The 20,345-nt window shown below is 35.8% G+C and overlaps 1 protein-coding gene across 5 annotated transcripts in view; it reads right to left on the bottom strand.

Moving 5' to 3' along the window:
- LOC149775888 (NAD(+) hydrolase SARM1-like) overlaps positions 1-17,395 on the bottom strand; it is a 100,965-nt gene extending 83,570 nt beyond the window's left edge. For all 5 annotated transcript variants that reach the window (XM_089944031.1, XM_089944032.1, XM_089944028.1 and 2 more), the window contains exons 1-2: positions 17,249-17,395; positions 10,984-11,102 (exon numbers count right to left, since the gene is read on the bottom strand). The gene's annotated coding sequence lies outside the window, so the exon portion shown is untranslated. The remainder of the gene's footprint in view (positions 1-10,983; positions 11,103-17,248) is intronic.
- Positions 17,396-20,345: the final 2,950 nt, after the last annotated feature.

Below are 20,345 nucleotides of genomic sequence, written 5' to 3'. Positions count from 1 at the left end.
ACAAAAGTGAACAAATAATTGAATACACATGGAGATATCCAAGCAGAATGCCGTACATTTTGTTGGGAATTAAAATCTCTGAGCATTGGCATCTAAGATTTGAAACTTTTCCGCCTTATTATTAATTTCAACAATACATTGAGGTTCAATTAATTAGGAACAATTACCAAACTTACGACTTATGATACCATAATTGGAGCTGTTAAATAAAATGTGCCGAGTGTCAGATGGCTTCATTTGATGGGAACACTTTTCCAAGCTGAAACTACACTATCTTCTGATGCTAATATTTTATAACAGTGTTTACAATAGCTTTGATCATGCAGAACATCCGCTGAAGTTAAGTCTTTGTTAGGGAGAGGCCATTTAATTGTTTGAGGGGGCAAAGACACATGTTTTGAAACGTGTTTGACTTTATTATATAAAGGACACCGTGCCGTTCCTTTTCTTGCTTTAAATAATTCATGTCAGCTATACTATAACATCTCGTATTTCAAAACAAGGCACAATTCCCTCCTCATAAGACAGGCAAAATGTGGCATTTGATAAAAGGTGTTCAGCCACCAAAAAAAAAAAGCAAATGTTGAATGAGAATGATGAGGAATAATTCTTATGATAGAGAAAAGCGTAATGGAAAATTCTTAGAAGAAATGGACAAAAGACAGGGAATGGCTGAATTATGACAAGGAAAGGAACATTATGTGGTGTAACTGGTGTAAGCAATTCACAAAAACAAGGAAAACATCCAGTTTTGTTGCTGGTTGTTCAAACTTTAAAACTGAATCAGTAAACGTACATGAAAGCTATGTGACATTGTTTTGTGAACAGGACTAGTAAAGATTTGGCAGGACTAGTAAATTTCTCAATATACTAGTCCCTCTGGCTACAAAGAAATTTGTGTTAAATTTAAGCCCTCTATATATATATATATATATATATATATATATATATATATATATATATATATATATATATATATATATATATTTATATTGATGAAGGCAAGATTTGTAGGAAGGCTCCCCCAAGACAGCCATACTGGATGACCGATTAGCAACATTTTCGTGCAGGTTCAACTAGACTTTATAATAACAACCCCAAGTTGAAATGATCTGAAGGAGTAGCAAAATTTTCATGATGGCCACGTAGGATATAAGACTGGTAGCATTTTCATTTTGACCAACTAGACATCATAAGAAATTGCCTAGTTTCAAAAAGGGTACCAATTGTAAGAGTTTTAAGATGGCTGCTGTGGTGGCTATATTGGATATCAAATAGAAACCATTTCCATTTAGGATCAACTAGACAAATGAAAACCCCATGTTGATATTACCATTCATTCAGAAGGAGAAGCAATAATACAATTTTGAAGATGATCGCTGCGGCAGCCAAAGTGGACAGCAGATTGGCATCATTTTCATTTTAGACCACCTAGACATCATAAGAAGTCTTTTAGTGAAAAAAACCCATGTTCATATGATCATCCATTCATGAGAAATAGCAACTGAAACATTTTTTAATGGCCACTATGGCAGCCTTATTGGATATGCAAGCAACACCATTTTCATTTTGGGCCAACTAGACAATGGGATTAATGCTTGTATAAAGCATGATGACAATCATTCAAGAAAAAAAACTTTGCTAATTGATGGACAGTGGACAATAGACCATACATAAGTTAATAAACTTGTTCTATTAGCCTTTAAGCTAAATAACATTGGAAAAGAGAACTTTATCTCCTTATGTGAGACTTTTAAATTGGGTCCAAACTACTACAATGAAAATGAGGTTTAACTGAAGGGCACTAAAAGCCAATGTTAAATATGAACAAAAAAATTGGTATAGTATACACTAACAGAATCTGCTGTAATCATCAAGAGGGCCCAGGACTCTGTAAGAATTGACACAAAAAATCATAGACCCTCATCATCAAGAAAGTGTGGATACTAATATAAAAACTGGGGTACGTTATGGGAAAATCCATCAGTGAAAATTTAATTGTTACAGTCAAGAAAAAGTGGTAAAATTATATTTTAAGAAACCCTAGTATTAACCAACAGGAAAAGGTCACATATGTCGACTCAATCAATGTAATGTTATTTGTTATTGAAGAATAACTGAAGAAGGTGTTCTATACTATTTATTAAATATAAGACATCAATACAGCTAGGAAGAGGAGTAAAGACTGCACTGAAAGTATTTTTCCCATGGAATATAAACCCTAGTGAATGTATAGCATAAACCAGCTGTTGGTGTGTATCAGTTTTAATCCAGTGTGGAATATCTGATTACTTTTACTGTCAAGTGAAATTTCAAAGCTGCTTAGATTAAAGCTTACACTACATCTCCCCTCCTTAGAAAGTTAACATTAAAATGAAACATGATCTGATGACTGCATTTCTAAACAAGCTACATCAGCTTCATTTTTACAAGTTCAGTCTCTCAGGTGGTTTTGACAATCTTCCCGAACTTGTGAAATAACCATTTTGACTGGTTGGCACTGCTTTGCTTTCATCTGAGTCAGTTAAAGTCTCAGGGTTTGAAACAGTCACTCTGAGAGGCTCAGATAATGTAGCAGGCATGGGAATTAAATTTCTCCTATTACTCCATATCTCTCCCTCACCAGTTACTACCATGTATGAGCAAGGTGTAGATGCCTCAGATTCAACGATACCTGAAGAAAAATGATCTTTAATCCATACCTTATTCCCTACCTGAAGTTTTTTCATATTTTGGGTGTGATGTCAACTATAATAATTTCTCTTTTAAGTTTGCTTTTGATAGTTTTCAGATTTCTTCAGTTTCATTAAATCTGGTCATTTTGGCTCTAAGTTGTTTGGTGCCATTGGCAAAGTAGTTTGTAATTTTCTTCCCATCAATAACTTGGAAGGGCTGTATCCATTTGGTAATTGTGTTGCGCGATATGTCAAAAGAGCTATGTAACAATCGTTTGCTTTTGTAAGCTTTCTTTTAATTGTTTAATTGTTTGAACAGCTCTTTCGACAGGACCATTGCTCTGTGGATATTTTAGACTACTTGTAATATGCCTGAATCCATAATTTGTCACAAATCTTTTGAGCATTGCGGATGTTTATTGCAGACCATTATCTGAAACTAATACTTCTGGTATACAGTGTTGTGCAAAGACTGATTTGAGATGATTGAAAATTGATTTTGAACTTGTGCCTCACAATTTGCTATTTCAATGTATCGTGAAATATAATCAATCACCAAGAGATATGTTTGACCATTCAATTCAAACAAGTCTGAAGCAACTCTTTGCCAAGATTGACTTGGAAATTCATTTGGTATCATTGATTGAGCTTGATCTCTTGAGTTTTCGATGCAATTTTGGCAAGACTTTACTAAGTGTTCAAGATGTGTCACGTAATTAAACTCTTTTATTTATTGAATACATTGACTTGGGTTTCATTTTTTGTGTACAATGATACCCGAGGGTGATTTATGTATATTGTGTTGTATTTTGAAATAGTGAGTTCGGTTCATCCTATGCCACACGTGTGAAGTGCTCTCGATGGGACCAACCGAATGCTTATATTGCACAGACTGTCTGTGTATAAATACCTCACCGTATGTACATTTCTTTACAATACGAAATAATCTTGTCAGCGGGCAGTCTGCTTCAAGGACTTGCACATCTTCAGCTGTAGAGGTATGTAAGTTTATTAATTTCTAGTCTACAAGTTATAACTACTGTGTTACCACGTTTATTTTTGTATGTTTGCTATGTAGTTTTGGTTTATGCAGTATAATGCACATATTTATATTCTTATTTTCGACTTAGCAAGGGATTTATATCAGTAATGTAAAGCTACATTATTTTTAAGAACTGTTTAATAAAGTAGGATTCTTATCGAGCAGGATTAGGTTTATTTTGAACCTGTCATCTTGTAATTATTGTGCTGATAATGTAATCTATATAACTTACCGTGTATAACATCATTACGTCATAATGCCCATGTCATGTATAGTACACGGTATTAAATATATTTTCAGCTGTCTGTGACCGGAGTGTCTCTCTCTGTGACTGGAGTGTCTCTGTCTGTGACCAGAGTGTGTCTGTCTGTGTCTGGAGTGACCAGAGTGTCTAATGTCCGGAATGTCCGGAGTGTCTAATATCTGGGGTGTCCGGAGGGTCTAATGTTCAGAGTGTTCCGAGTATTTCGAAGTGTTCAGAGTGTCCAAAGTCTGTAGCAGTTGTGAAGCTGAACTGTAGCAGCTGTGGAGCTGAAACAGTGTACTGATGACGGGGTGTATTTCCGTACATGTAATCTGTTAGCCATGGGCTAATTTTGGGGTTCGTAAAACCCAGTGTATCTTTCGGGACTGAAAAGATAAGTTGTATATTTTTCCCTCTTTATTTATCATCATAATTTTGCTACCTGAGTGAATGCATTTTACTACACGAGTAAAATTTTACATCCTTTACTACCTGAGTAAACTATACCATCGTTTCACTGTCAAATCGTTGTGAACCATTCATCCCTTGTCTTTGTTGTATTTTTCATCATTAAGTCTGTGCGTTCTTATGTTAATTAAATCCAATATCTGGATTATATATATATATACGCACATTTTCATAATTAGTTGCTCATTCAAGTCATCCATAATTCAACATTGTATTTATATCATTGTCAAAAGTGTTCTGTTGTGAATCTGAAAATCACACCTGGTTATCTTGTTACAAATGGTGTCAGAAGTGGGATCATTTTGGATTTAACGGAACACTAATATCATTTCATTATATTTGTATGCTTTCTTGTGTGTTTCAGATGCTCTTGACAAGACCGTGAGGTTGGGTAGACACATAACATTACTTTATTTTTACACATAACATTACTTTATATTTTGTATGTTTCATGTTTTTGTTGTCGTTCGAGAAAGAAAATACGGTTTGTTGTAATAATTACGCATTTTGCATAATACTGCACTTTAAGTTGGTCACAGTGAACTTTAGAAATGTCGTCAATGAAAGAACTTGTAGAACTGGGGAAACAGTTTGGCTATGATGGGGAGTCCCTTAGAAATTTCATTTGTGAAGGACAGGTTACGGAAAGGGACCAAAGGTTAAAGAAGAGGTAAATAGAAAGGGAGAAACTAGAGATAGAAAGGGAGGCCAAAGAAACAGGCTTTTGAGAAGGAGAAGATAGAATTAGAAAAACAAGCAGAAAAGGAAAGGATAGAATGGCAAAGGGAAGCAGAGAGGGAGAAGATAGAATTGCTTAAAGAAGTAGAAGATTGGAAGTTAAAAAGGGAAAAACAAGTAAGATTAGAAACTTTGGAGATGGAAGATAGAAATAGGCAGAGGGAGTATCAAAGAAATTCTGAGCTATTTCAAACTAAAAAGGAGGGGCAACATGATGTTAAACAGAGAGGTCCAAAACTGCCCCCATTTGAAGACGATAAAGATAACATGGATAGTTATCTAAACAGGTTCGAAAAGTATCCCATGGTACAAAAATTGAAAAAAGAAGATTGGTTGCAGTCCTTCACGAATATATATGACATGGTCATACAGGTGGATTTATTCGCTGAAGCTCAGGGAGGTTTGCAAAACATCATCACGCGAGACAACAAAGGTGGGAATCGGGTCAAGGACCAGAAACCCAGGGAACCTGGAAAACCTGGTAGGGATAACCAGGGAAGGCACAAGGACAAGCAATGTTTCACTTGCAAGGAGTGGGGTCATATCTCCCCCAACTGTCCTAAGTGGAAGGGACCAGTCCAGAGAGTTGCGGTAGCCCTTGAAGGCAGACGGTCGGTAGATGGGAAACTCTATGTTTCCCAGCAAGCTAAGCGGGAAGCAGTGTATGAACCAGTGGTGCATGCAGAAATTGGTCGCGATTGGATCCAATCGATCGGAATGTGTATTTTCCCCAGAGGCACGGGTACCGACAGCAAATGGCACTGTCAACAGACAGGAAGTGACTGTTTTATGAAACACAGGGTGCACTACTGTAGTCGTGAAACAGAACCTAGTCCTCGATGATCAATTGCTTGGGTTTAAACTGCCTTGTATGCTACTAGACCAGACAACTGACCACGTTCCTGTTGCAAGGATAGTTCTCGAAACACCTTTCTTGACAGGAACCATGGATGCGTTGTGCATAGCCAACCCGATCTATGAATTTACGATTGGCAATGTACAAGGATTTAGACTCCCGACAATGTCAGACTTCTGATTCCCGATCATCCAAGCAGTGTAAACTAGGGCTCAGGTAAAGGAAGATAACAAACCTTTACGTAAATTAAAAGTACTGGAAGCCATTACTGATATCTCCCTTGATGTTTGCCAGAAAACTGTCTCTCAGTTTGTACGATTGCTTACATCAATGAAAATTAGTAAGTCATGAGTGCGTGATTCAATGTAAATGAACAGCTATTAAGGACTAGCTGAAATGTTATCTGGAAGAAAGGGATTTGGTCGAAACAATGAATAAAGCAAAATCTGCATCTAATGTGTTTGGGAATAAATAAAGATTGAAGTGACTCTATGCACTGTGTAAGTACTGTACATTATAGTTCAGCCTGGTTTTCTTGTGTAAACTCAACCAGCCTGCAAATTAACGAAGTCTGTATTTACCTTTATTTAATTTCGTGTTGGAGATATCAGACAATATGCATATGCCAAAAAATAACAAAATCAATCATAGTACTTGATAACAATTTAATAAGTGTCAGTTCACTGAAAATGATTTTTTCATGCATATGTCTTAGGACACAGAAAAAATTATTTTTTCATGTCCCAAGATTTACAGCCTTTAAAGAAGTCAACAAAAAGACTTAAAATCTGTCAAGTTTAGAAAATGGCACATGGATAAGCCAAACCCCCTTCATCCAGGCCTTTATTTTTTCCTAAATTATTCGGCTTATATATGAGCATATATGGTAGATAATTTCATGCCCTGGTATATCCCAAACATTATATTTTGTCAATTTTACGACAGTCTGATAGAATTTCTTTCCAAAGATAAAGTTATCATTACTTTGGATAGGATTTTGTACATAAAACGAACTCATCTAAAATCCTGAAGACAAGCCTATTTACCAAGTTTTCTAAAAATTGGACAAGAAAGTTACTATATAGATATACAGGTAATAAAGATCACCTTCAGAGGTCTCGCTAGGATTTTTAAACTAGGAGTCCAGGACTCACATTTTGTTAAAAATTGGAGTCCCACCAATCAAAAGTTGCAGTCCCTTCTTTCCTACAGAATCAACACAGACGCGAGTACATCTATTTTTAGATGGAGAGGTTTTCATAATGTAATCACTCACTATAATATAGCTACATTACAACAGTCCATTGACAGGATCGCAAATTTACAGTTTATTTATTTGTAAACATAAATGTATTAATTTTAGGCAAATAAATATTATCTCATTTCTTGTTTTTCATGTATTTAAGCAAATGCGTGTCAAGTCAGAAAACAACTTAGACCTTAAAGCGCATCTTGCAAATCCACAACATAGCATTGTCCCATACATTTCTGACCCACATAATTTGCATTTTAAAGTTAAATCTTTAATAAAATAATACCTAGGCTTTGGTTTCAATGATTTGTATATTTCTTCTGAATATATCTGCCTGATGATTTAAGAAAACAGACAATCTAATAAACTGGCACATCCCAGACTTAGCGAACTCTGCCATTATTTCCCATTAAGCCTACTGGTTCACTTACAGTTTCAAACTAATTTTATGACGAAATAATAGTGTATAAGTGGCAGATAATATATATCCAGATCACCAATTCTGATCTTAAAACACAAGTTTGTATGTTTTATCATCAAAGGATAGCATGCAGGAAATTGATAGTTGCTACCTTACTCGGAAAAGGGTTAATGGTCAATCAGCTATCAACACATAATGCTTGTGAATGGACAAGAGTTTGTCAACATAATTAATATAAAAACTAGGCCTAGCTACTGATGCCTTGATGAATACATTTCACTATAACACTAAAACTAACCGAGCTAAGGCGAGGGGCATTTAAACAAAATATGGTATTGTCAGTCAATGTACCTCTTATATAATCACAGGGTGAAGTCGTTCTCGTCTTCCTAACAGAAGAAGGCAAAGTTTACAATTGTAGTCAACTTGTCACCCACTCCCAAATGGCATTTTGTTTAAGTCTCAACAAGCCTTGATTCTGAGGTCACGTGCATAGCTTATTCTGCTAAATTCGGAAATGAACACAATAACGAAAGCTAAAGTTCAAAACACAGCTGCTTGGATCATACTTAGAGTACCACGATCAGAGCACACCTCCCCGCTACTCTGTACCCTACACTGGCTATCCATTCAATCCAGAATCAAACACAAAATTTCTTTTCTGTGCTACGTTTCACTGTCGGACTCTAGTCCAACATACCTATCTGACCTCACCCATGTGTACACACCAGCAAGATACTTACGCTCCTCTTCTGACAATCGTATACTCATTATTCCCACTATGAAAACAAAGTCATATGGACAGCATTCTTTTGCATACCAGGACCCAGCAACGTGGAATGAATTGCCCACTGAACTTAGACACAAAGACACAGTGATCACATTCAAGAGGGCTCTCAAAACTCACTTATTTCGACTGCAAGAACAAACTTAAAGACCTAATAATGTTTCCTACCTGAAATATTCTCAGCATGTTTTTTATTTTTTTAATGTTTTTCTAATTTCATGGTGTTTGTTTTTGTAATAATATTATTATATGTTTTTTATCTTATAGGTGTTGTCTAATATAGTAAAGCGCTAAAGATTAGGCGCTATACAAAGTCCTCATTATTATTATTATTTGATGTACTGTTATAAATGACCACATGTACGTCTCTGAGTCTTTCTGCCTCTGAATTCAATCACTGTAAATATCAGAACATTTTCCCACATGGCCGCCAGTCAAAGCCTTTGAACCTGATGCCCAGCTATTGCATCATGTTCTTTTTTATGTACTCTTATAATGGCAACATGTATGTACATCAAGGGGTCCTTTGGTCACTGAATTCTGTCATTGTCAATATCAACACAGCTAACTGATCAACACATTTTCCCACAAAGCAGGTGGCTGAAGCAGAACCGGCAAATCTTTGAATTTTGCCACACACCTATTACATGCATAAGGAGGATTCCTGCCTCAGTGATTTTCTGCATCCCAAATAAAAAATTGGCGTCCAAATACGTGTAATTAAGCGTTTCCAAGATCTCTGACCTTGATCACAGTTATTACAGAATCTGAAGAAAAAAGCTATTGATTATTAGCTCATCTACCAATCTGAGACAAAATCCTATTAAATGTTCTCTTCATTGTGGAATAAAGATCTGCCAGTTAGATGCAAGATAACCTTATTAACCCTTTACCTCATGCAAGCATCTTTGGACATCTCTACACCATTCGCATGGAAGTGCCTTTTGACACCTCTATACCATTCACATGGAAGCACCTTTTGACGCCTCTACTCCATTCGCATGGAAGCGCCTTTTGATGTCAGCTGTAAACATCAGCCATTTAAAGCCGGTTTTCGTAGCACCACCTTCGGGGAAAACCCCCTATTAGATACTACATTCATATCCGTGAATGACAATTACATCAGATCACATGGTCACTGTTTATGCACTGGTCGATATCTGCTATTTAAAGTAACTGGGTCGTAATCTCCACTCTCCAAAATGGCGGTCACGGATTTCATTCAGTACTTACAAAGTTTTCACAATTAGAATCACAACTATGAAAGATTCAATAACCTAGGTAAAGGCTCTGATATTGATGTAGGCAACAATTAGTTTTTATAAATTATCAAATTCAGATGACTTAGTGATGTAGACGGAGACAAAAAACTTGTAAATTTCAAGTATGAGAAATGGCAGCTATGGTTGGCCACACGACCTCACTGACATGATGGTGAACGAGTTCTCTCAAGATTTTAAAGCACATAAAAAATTCTTCCGTGATAAACAAATACACAGCTATAACAATCGGACTTTACTCTTAAATTTTTCCGCATATAATAGATGTGTACCAAAAATGTAAAATGGTTAAAATTGCTGTTAAATATAACATACACTACACTGCTTAACAGTTCACAGGCAGGCCTATGTGTATGGGGTCGACTAGGTAACAGGGGTTCTATTTATAGCGCGCTGCACTTTGTAACTATGCTATATGAGGTAAAGGGTTAATAATAGTGTGGATCTTGCTCTTTACAGAAACCATGTGTGTGTTTATGCATGTGTGTGTGCATAGATGTGTGCGATTTGGATTTTAATGTAGCTCTAACAATTTCTCTGTTATAATGATACGATGTCTGCAGTGTGGCAGTTTACAGTGATGTCTAGCACTGGGGCATCATGCCGCAGACATGTAGGATCACGTCCCACCCAGTTACACTATCCTGACACCAGACCAACCAGTTCTAACACTAACCTCTTAATGCTGAGCACCAAGTGAGGCAGCTGCTAGTACCATTTCTATAAGTCTTTGGTATATTTGGCTATGGTTAAAACCAGTGACCTTCTGCATCCAAGGCAAATGCTATAATCAAATGAACGGTCCTGAGCCCATCCATGATCTTGACGATATAAGCTCATCTTCACAATTTAATCAACAGAGTGGACAGGCAATTATTTATTGAGAGATGATACACAACAGATAGAGAGCTATCCATACTCTCATTGGGCCATACTGTCAGGTACTCCTAAACTCTAACTGTGCTTAATGCAAAAAAACATGACCACTTTGTACAAAATACTTTAACTTAATTGCTTTAGACACATTTAAAACTTTGCTTTGTCATCTGCATAAATTACACCAATACATTATCTTGTGTTCAGTTTTTCTTCATATGAGTTGTTTTAAACCAACACAATGTACCCAAAAACTGAATAAAAGATTTAACTCATTTTTAATTCTTAAAAAATTGGTATAAATCAAAACACTCATAACTAATTGACTGAAAGAATATACAAACCATATTTGTGTCAGCTGGAAATTTGTATAATTTGGTTGATCTATATTTCTTTTGCTCCATTTCTGTAAAGCTGTCAACTGTCTATGGTATTTCTTTCTTAATGTACTGCCCTGTGTTAACTGTAAAAGAAAGAAGCACAATTTCAGTACAATATATTATAATGTTCAAACTGCTACTTCTACACTTCCCCATGGCAATCCCAACACTTTTTGTCACATGTCCCCAGCTCTGTTGAACCCCACCTCCATCAGTACCAATGGTTACCAATAAATTACACCACTCCTATGTAAGATATATGCTTGTAAGTCTAATCCAACAACGATCTGCACCGATCCATATCAGCTACTGCATGAGCCAGCAGATGTAGATCTGTACAGTTTGTTAGATTTAATAGGCAGAACAAACACCATAAACCCTGGATTGTCCATGGATTATGCGACAGTAATTCAGATCTTTATCGCTAATCATAAACTTGCCAGTAATCTTGAATAAAGATTCTATATACATTCTTGTTCAAGGTAATGATGTAATAACTTTAATTCTTCAACACAAATCTATTTGAAAACTTATAACATTAAACAACAAATTGGCATGTTCCACTTCACCTATGCAAATTAGCTTAATGGAGGTCTCCCACCGCTGTCTTCAGAGGATTTAACACAGCTTTGCTCTAGGTATTCTTGTTCAATTAAGTAATCCGTGAAATTGTGGTTGCTCAAGAGTAACCACCTTACTTTTAATTGCCTCTATGATAATATATTTTAGAAACAACCCAGAGCAGAGGTCTTGCTAGGATTTTAAAACTATGAGTCCAGGACTCACATTTTGGTAAAAATTGGCGTCCCACCATCAAAAGTTGCAGTCCCTTCTTTCCTATAGAATCAACACAGACGTGAGTGCATCTATTTTTAGATGGAGAGGTTTTCGTAATGTAATCACTCACTATAATATAGCTTCATTACAACAGTTCATTGACAGGATTGCAAATTTATGGTTTATTTATTTGTATACGCACTTGTAGTAATTTCAGGCAAATAAATAACATCAGATTTGCTGGTTTTTTTTCGTATTTTGCAAATACATGTCAAGTCAGAAAACAGCTTAGACCTTAAAGCGCATCTCGCAAATTCCATAACATAGCATTGTCCACGTTTCTGACCTACATAATTTGCATTTTAAAGTTAAATCTTTAATAAAATAATGCCTAGGCTTTGGTTTCAAGGATTTGTATATTTTTTTCTGAATATATTTGCCTGATGATTTAAGAAAACAGACAATCTAATAAACTGGTACGTCCCAGACTTAGCAAAGTCCGCCATTATTTCCCGTTAGGCCTACTTGTTCACTTACAGTTTCAAACTAATTTTATGATGAAATAGTGTATAAGAGGCAGTTAATATATATCCAGATCACTGATTCTGATCTTAAAACACAAGTTTATACGTTTTATCATCAAATGATAGCATGCAGGAAATTGATAGTTTCTACCTTACTCAGAAATGGGTTAATGGTCAATCAGCTATCAAAACATAATGCTTGTGAATGGGCAAAAGTTTATTTGTCAACGTAACTGATATAAAAACCAGGCCTAGCTACTGATGCATTGATGATTAAATTTTGCTACAACACTAGAACTAACCGAGCTAAGGCAAGGGGCATTTTAAAAAAAATATGGTATGGTCAATGTTCCTCAAATAATCACTGGGCGAAGTCGTTCTCGCCTTCCTAACAGAAGGCGAAATTTATATTTTTTGGCGACTTGTCACCCACTTACAAATGGCATTTTGTCTAAGTCTCAGCATGTCTTGATTCTGAGGTCACATGCACTGCTTATTCCGCTACATTTGGAAATGAACACAATAACCAGGGATTGTCCTGGGCTTCGCCAATGTTGCAAATTGCGATTTTTTTCCTTAATGGCGACAAAAATATCCCATCTGGCGATTTTTTTGGCGACAGACTTTTTGGTTATTTAATTTGTACATACAATCATAGATTTGGACTGGATAAATTAAAAGGGAGAACGAAAGGAAGCCACAAACTTGACTAAGCAATGCATTGGAATCAATCTGTTACACAAACAATCCTTTGTTCGTATTGACAACCCCCATCTTTACAGTGCATTGTTACATCATAATCTGCTTATGCTGACATCTGGGCTGAGTACTGTATGCTGTGATAAGTCAATCATGCGACCGAACTATACCTACAACTGACCGACTTCCGAAGATGCGAATAGAACAGATACAATTAATTGAATGGCTAAATCTTCTGTTGGTGTTTTTTTTTTTTTTTTACATATACCAGTACAATAGTTTTGCTGAACCTTCATAGAAGACTGATAACCTTTGAAGTACCGACTACTGTGTATAAATACAAAGCAAATGGAAAAATCTCAATCACAATTATGTATGTCGCCAGTGCAGCATTTTACTCATTGATCTTTTCCTTTTGCCATCAATCCGTGTTACGGCTGCTGAGACTTAAACTCCGAAACAAGAAATAGCACAAAAAAAAACAACAACCAGTTTTGCATAATTAATAATATTTATTTCTCAAAATACAAGAGTGAAAGAATCTCTAAATTGGGTGTGAATTTATGCTTATATATAAGGTCCAATATTGCCAGGTGTTGACTCGTGTAAGTTTCATTCGTGGGAATGGAGATCCTATTTTGTTTGTCGAGAAAATTTATACAGCATTCAGTGATCATTCTTGGGATTTAGGAAGAAATTCACTACAAGCTTTGTGAAGCTAGCCATAAAGGGGGTGGGGGCTGCTGATGTCACCTGTTAGTGCTGTGGACTGTGAACGTGGATTCAGTAAGATGAACCTCATAAAAACTGATATCAGAAATAAACTCTGCATCTCATCTCTCGAGAATTTCATGAGAATCAGCATGGACAGATGTGAAAAATTAGACTTTGAAACTGCATTCAACAAGTGGGCAGCCCTAAAATTGCGACGGATCTTCATGTAACACTTTGTAACATTTTGTTAATGCTTGCTGTAATTAAAGAATTAACTAACCCATCTTTTGTAATTTTCATTGCCTGTTATATTAACAGACTAAATTAACACTTGGAAAAATGTACACTACTTGTTCTGTCGACACTTTTTGAAAATTGGCGACAAAATATTGAGGTTGGCGATTTTTTTGGCGACAGCTTTTTAAAAGCCAGGACCATCCCTGCAATAAAGAAAGCTAAAGTTGTTTATTTGATGTACTGTTATAAATGACCACATATACATATCTGGGTCTTTCTGCCTCTGAATTCAATCACTGTAAATATCAGTACATTTTCCCACGCGGCCGCCCGTCAAAGCCTTTGAACTTGATGCCCAGCTATTGCATCATGTTCTTTTTTATGTACTCTTATAAAATGGCAACATGTATGTATAAAGGGGTCTTTCAGTCACTGAATTCTGTCATTGTAAATATCAACACAGCTAACTGATCAACACATTTTCCCACAAAGCAGGTGGCTGAAGCAAGACTGGCAAGTCTTTGAATTTTGCCACACACCTATTACATGAGTACGAAGAACTCCCACCTCAGTGATTTTCTGCGTCCCAGATCAAAAATTGGCATCCAAATATGCGTAATTAAGCGTTCCTGAGATCTCTGCCAGAGGATAGTTTAACTTGGACTCTAAACAGAACTATTTACTGTTTATATAGACTACAAGCTAGAGACATTTATAATGTTAGTAAAATGAAAAACTAATCTCTCTATATTTATCTTTTCTTTTTCTATAAAATCATGTTCTTTAAAACAAGGCTATGTCAGGAGGTATGTGGTTAAAATATTGTGTGTGTTTGTGTGTGTTTTGGATTTTTAATGTAGCTTTAACAAAATTTCAGTTATATCACAATGATGTCTGCATTGTGACAGTTTATAGTGATGGGGCATCATGCTGCAGACATGTAGCATCACTTCCCACCCTAACACATTATTATTATATTATTTATTTCAATTGAACTGTTTGTCAGTTTTAATTTTTTTTTTTATTACATGATAATGTAACGTAAATTTATTCACTAGAGATGATACTTTTTTCAGAAAATAGTGTGACCTTGACTGTTAGTTTATAAACACCAGGTGTTGGTCTAAATCCTGACCTTTTTTTCAAAATTTGTAGATATCCACGTAAACAAATTCTATTTTATTTTAAAATGTTTGGTTGTTGTCAACGTCATGATGGGACTTCAGGTTTGAGATGTCAACAATTTTTTATTTTTTATTTCTTAGAGTAAAATGATTGGTTTTTGTCAGGGTCACAATGGGTAGACATGATCTTTAACAAGTACTTAGCTTCTACAAACTTCCAGAAGATGATCACGTGACCCCTTGTTTACATTTTTGGAAACCATATAATCTCTGTTCCTGAGAGTTATTTTCAGTAGAAGCTGGGCTGTTAAACTGTTAGTTGTATGTTGTGCTGTTTGGAGTTATTTTTAAATTACTTGGTTTGGGGTTATTTCAAATTACTTGGATTAAAAAGGATTAATTCTGTTATTTTTCTGAAAAATACGTGTTCATATCAGCTTCTTAATCAAAGACAGTTCTTATAAGAAATTTATTTAAATTTCCAAAACCGGAGTGATAATTCTTGTTTCTACAAGGAACTGCAGACTTCAACACTACAGATTTCAGCATCTGTCATTGTCTTCCATCTTGGATTCTTCGTTGGTATTCGAACTTGAAATCAGAAGAACATTTTGTTATTAGGACTTTTAAAAATTTATTTGTGGATCATTCTTGGAGTATTTTTGGATTTGATTCCATAAAACCATAAGTTCATATTTTTTCATTTTTACAGAATTTTTCCAGGGAAATAAATTAATGTATTTTTTAAAGCTTGTTGTTTTCACTCTTTCTTGTGTTACTGTTTTTTTCGAGCCTAAACACATGACATAAGACCTGACACCAGGCCAGACAGTCCTAACACTAATCTCTTAATGTTGAGCGCCAAGCGAGGCAGCTGCAAATACCATTTTTAGAAGTTTTGGTATGACTCGGCCGGGGTACACACACTTAAGTTCATATTCTAAATTTAACATCTTAAACATAAACAATTTTCTATAAATAGTCTGACTATACATACTCGTTTGTTTGTACCCACTACCCATTTCAATAATGAAAATGTTTAATGTGATAAAAAGTGCACAGTACTAAGTCAACTGAATTTTTGATTTATAATTTCTAACCTGACTGTGACCAGAATGGCACTAACACTGGCACCCCCTGCACCTTTCATGCTTGGACTTTCCATACTAATACGGCACCATATGGCGTACACTATGGGCTAGTTTATTTCCATCAGACAACATAATGATGTAGTTAATCCTCTTTGGTAACTGCCAGATAATTCCGTAAATTACCATTACGATGAGTGTTTGGAATTATATCCCTTTGCACATATGAACATAGAAATGAAACCGCTTGTTAAATCCACATGAAAGGCAATTCTGTTGTTGTCATTCTTTTCCTTTGCTAGATTTGACATTGTAAATATCGGAAGCAGACAACATATGTAGGTACATCTGTAATCTTGCAAATACCCCTTTGCTGGAAATGGACTTGTCCAGGAACTGGAAATATTTCTCAAATATGTCCATCATTTATACTGAAAACTTCCGTTAAGCGTAAAACTCGCAGACGATGACGGTGTTAGGGACACTCTACTCACAGTCAGGTTAGAAACTGTAAATCAGTGAATGAATTGATTAAGTTCCTTGCACTCTTTATCAAATTAAAGGTTTCCATTATTGAAAATCGGTACGGGGGTACAAACAAACAGGGATGTATAGTCAGACTATAATACCATGATTATTTTTGCTTTTGACAATACAATCACTCACAAAACGAAAGTAATGATAAAAATAAGCTATATGAATACTAAATTAAGTTTCTTTGTGCGATTTTCCATATAAACTTATATTCTCTATTTGCTATTTATGTTGCCCTGTAACATAATTTTACTGCATATGCACATCAGTGTAGCTGGAAACACAAACTGAAATGCATCATTCTAACAACCAAGTGTCCAAATAGACAAGAAGCAACAGGGAAACTTCAAATAAAGTTCCCATTAAAAAGTAAGTAGTTTACTTAAATGATACATAGGGGAAAAGTCTAGAATGTTTACTTTACGGTGGTTAAGTTCTGAACGACTCTACAAATGCGTAGATGATATATAAGATCGGATAACTGGCACGTAGCCATTGAAGGGTCTGATTTCCAACAGTAAGAGTTAGTTACCTAATGTTAATTGGGAGCAGAGGAGGGTGTTATCACAAGTTTCTCCCTTTATACTGCTAGAATCTAGTGGCTGTACTCGCACTCCCTCTTTTTTTCGATGAAACTACCTCTTGAAGCTGTAGGTCATTAAATAGAGTTGTGATTCATATAAATATTCCCTGGAAAATATCCGATTATTCCGAATAAAAAACAGACTGGTGTACAAAAAATATATACTGCCTAAATAGGTATCACATGATAGTTTCGTATCACCTAATTTTTAAGGTAAAAGGCATGAGCCTAATTATCGTAAGCCTAGCGTTTATAAAATCACACAGAAGTTAAATTTGAAATGTGATTTACGTTTACTTTGAGTTAGCCTTGAAAATAGTTTGGCCTGTTTAGTTACTGCCTGTCAGTGACTAGCATCGAAGATCAAATGCGTATCTAAGGCTGCGAATGCACGGCTAACTTGGCTTAGGTAAAGACATAGAACACAATTAATTTTACTATATGTTCTCTACATTTGTTTCTCAATACTGACCTTTCCACTGTGTGACAATACAAATCATATGTTAATTTAAAATACCTTCAAAGATGATTTCACGGTTAAGTTCTTGTCAAAGGTTGACCTGCATTTTTTGTAAAGGCTGGACTGTCAACAGAGCAGCATGTACACAGAACACAGATTTTACTTCCTGATCATCACCAGGGCCTTATTACTCACTGTGCACTGTCGCCGAAATACACGCGGAAAACCACACCCTGAGCTCATATTCTCAAGAATAAACATTTACCTTTAAATCCCTACCAAAAATGCATAAATATAACTCTTCTATCACCACCAAAATGAGAGGTGAAAAAATGTTCTAAAAATAGACTAGAACTACATTCGTACTGAAGTGGAAGCACTAATTGTAACCAATGTGGGTATGTGAAAAAGCTTGCCAGCAGCTTCTCGTGGGTCGGTGGTTCTTTCCGGGGTTTTCCCGGGTTCTTCCTCCACCATTAATACTGGCTGCCATGTATAGCCAGCCTATCGTGTGCTCAACAATGGCGTTAAACCCCACAACCACATCAACAACTAATTGTGACCCGATTCCGTATTTACATGTGTCTGCATAAATATCTAAAAATCAAGATGGTTGAGGAGTGATAAAAAGTATGCTAATTTGTTATAGTACCAGTGAAGTTTAATCATACATAAGGCACATACTGATTCTTTCAGCCGACTTGCGACAGGAAAATATTCAAAATAGTTCTTTGCTTTCAACAATGATTGTAAAATCTTTTGGTGGCAGTGTCGGTTCAGTATAAAAGACACCAGTTCTATAAGGAATTAATCTGAATAGCTCAGTCAAAATCTCACAAGGATGCTTTCTACAAAATTCATATGTGAGTTCTTATTTGTATCTTTAATGTAAAATTATTCTCATTTTTCTGCAATAGGCCATTGTCGGATGAAAATTCACATGAACTGTCCAGTGAGACCTATAGGTGAGATTATTATATTTCGTTGGTTCTGCTAAATTTACAGTCAAGACTCCGAGGTCCATCCTACGGATCATACATCCAAGGCAGACATGAGGCAAACATTTACAAAATTTCAATAAACACACCTAATTATGCACCCGATTTTCATTTTCTGATTTGGCAGGAAGGCTGAGCTCAGTGCTACAATATACCAACTCCGATAAGAAATTGACGATGTTTATGTTTGCTTTATTGCTTTATTTCTGTAGAAATAGTCTCCATTCGCCATCAAAACAAGATTGTTGTTTCGACAATTTATGTAATAAATACAATTTATGGAAAAAGCTGTTTAAATATTCATACACATGTATCGTAGCATTATACTCAAACGATACATTAAAATTATGACCTTGAAGATGCATGAAAAACTTTCCTCAAATCATCAGTCCTTTAAAAAAAATTAACAAAAAAAAAACCAACAGAAACAGCTCAGAGTAACGCATCTAAATGCACTTAAAATATACAAAATTACAAAATCAAAAGACACCAAAATTTCCAACGACACTGTGCACACTTCATCCCAAATGATGATCTTTGGAATATATTTCTCTCCCATTCGATCTGGAGTCCATGTGCCACCGCTGTATTTGAAAAAGCTGTGATAAGTACAAGAATTGACTCCTCGTAGTTTCATCTCCCTGGCAAGTCTGTGTGTTGGTGTTAGCACAATCATATCATCGTGTTTCTGTCGAAATAATTCGATTACCCGAGTTGTCTTACCAGAACCCGCCGTTCCCTTCAAATAAACCGTTTTGTTTCTGGATACTGGATCATACACGGATGGCTCCGACTATAATTCTGATATCTGATCGCTGCGATAGTTATCTTTAACCGCAACATCCGCGGATTTACAATAGCAATGTAACATTTCCTTTTTTATTCTCCACGAACCCCATGATTCATTTGTGTTTGTAAAACGAGCCAGTAATTCTGAACATTTTTTATTCAAGTAAAATGAATCCGTTGCAACTCTAACTGCAGTGTCAGGAAATCTATTTATCATCGATAGCAAATTTATAGAAACATAAGCGAGCATTGAAGATCTTAAATGTGTAAACTGAGGAGATTCTCCATCAGTGTAACTAATAATTGTGCCCAACTTTTTCCCGTCAGACAAGTAAGCGTCTTCCCGATTACAAAATATATTTCTCGCAGCGGCATCAGCAATTATAAAACCAAATTCAACATCATCCATAATCAATTGTGAGTGATGCCGTTTATGATCATATGCTCCACCCTGAGTAAATTTACCGATTATTCTTCTACTGAGATCTTTTGCGGTTTTATCACTGTTGCTGAGTTTAATCCTCAGAATATTAGGAGCATCATCGACGATGACATCAATAGGAGTATTTGGACATTCCCGCGCATATTCTTCGATGACCTCATCTACACTGATACGCTCCGGTGTTGATAACCAAACTGAGGTCTGCTTCCGATATGATATAATTGCTTCACTGACAACCAACGATATTAATATTTTACTGTCAAGCATATATCGTAATAACACTATTGGTGCCCGGCGTCGCTCCGAGAAGTGTCTACCAAACCAAACATAACAACACGGATGAAGATTCTTAGCGAA

This window comes from Sinohyriopsis cumingii, chromosome 19, assembly GCF_028554795.1.
Source record: "Sinohyriopsis cumingii isolate HCF-2022 chromosome 19, ASM2855479v2, whole genome shotgun sequence".
Lineage (NCBI taxonomy): Eukaryota > Metazoa > Mollusca > Bivalvia > Unionida > Unionidae > Sinohyriopsis > Sinohyriopsis cumingii.
This window is presented reverse-complemented; position numbering and strand designations above follow the sequence as displayed.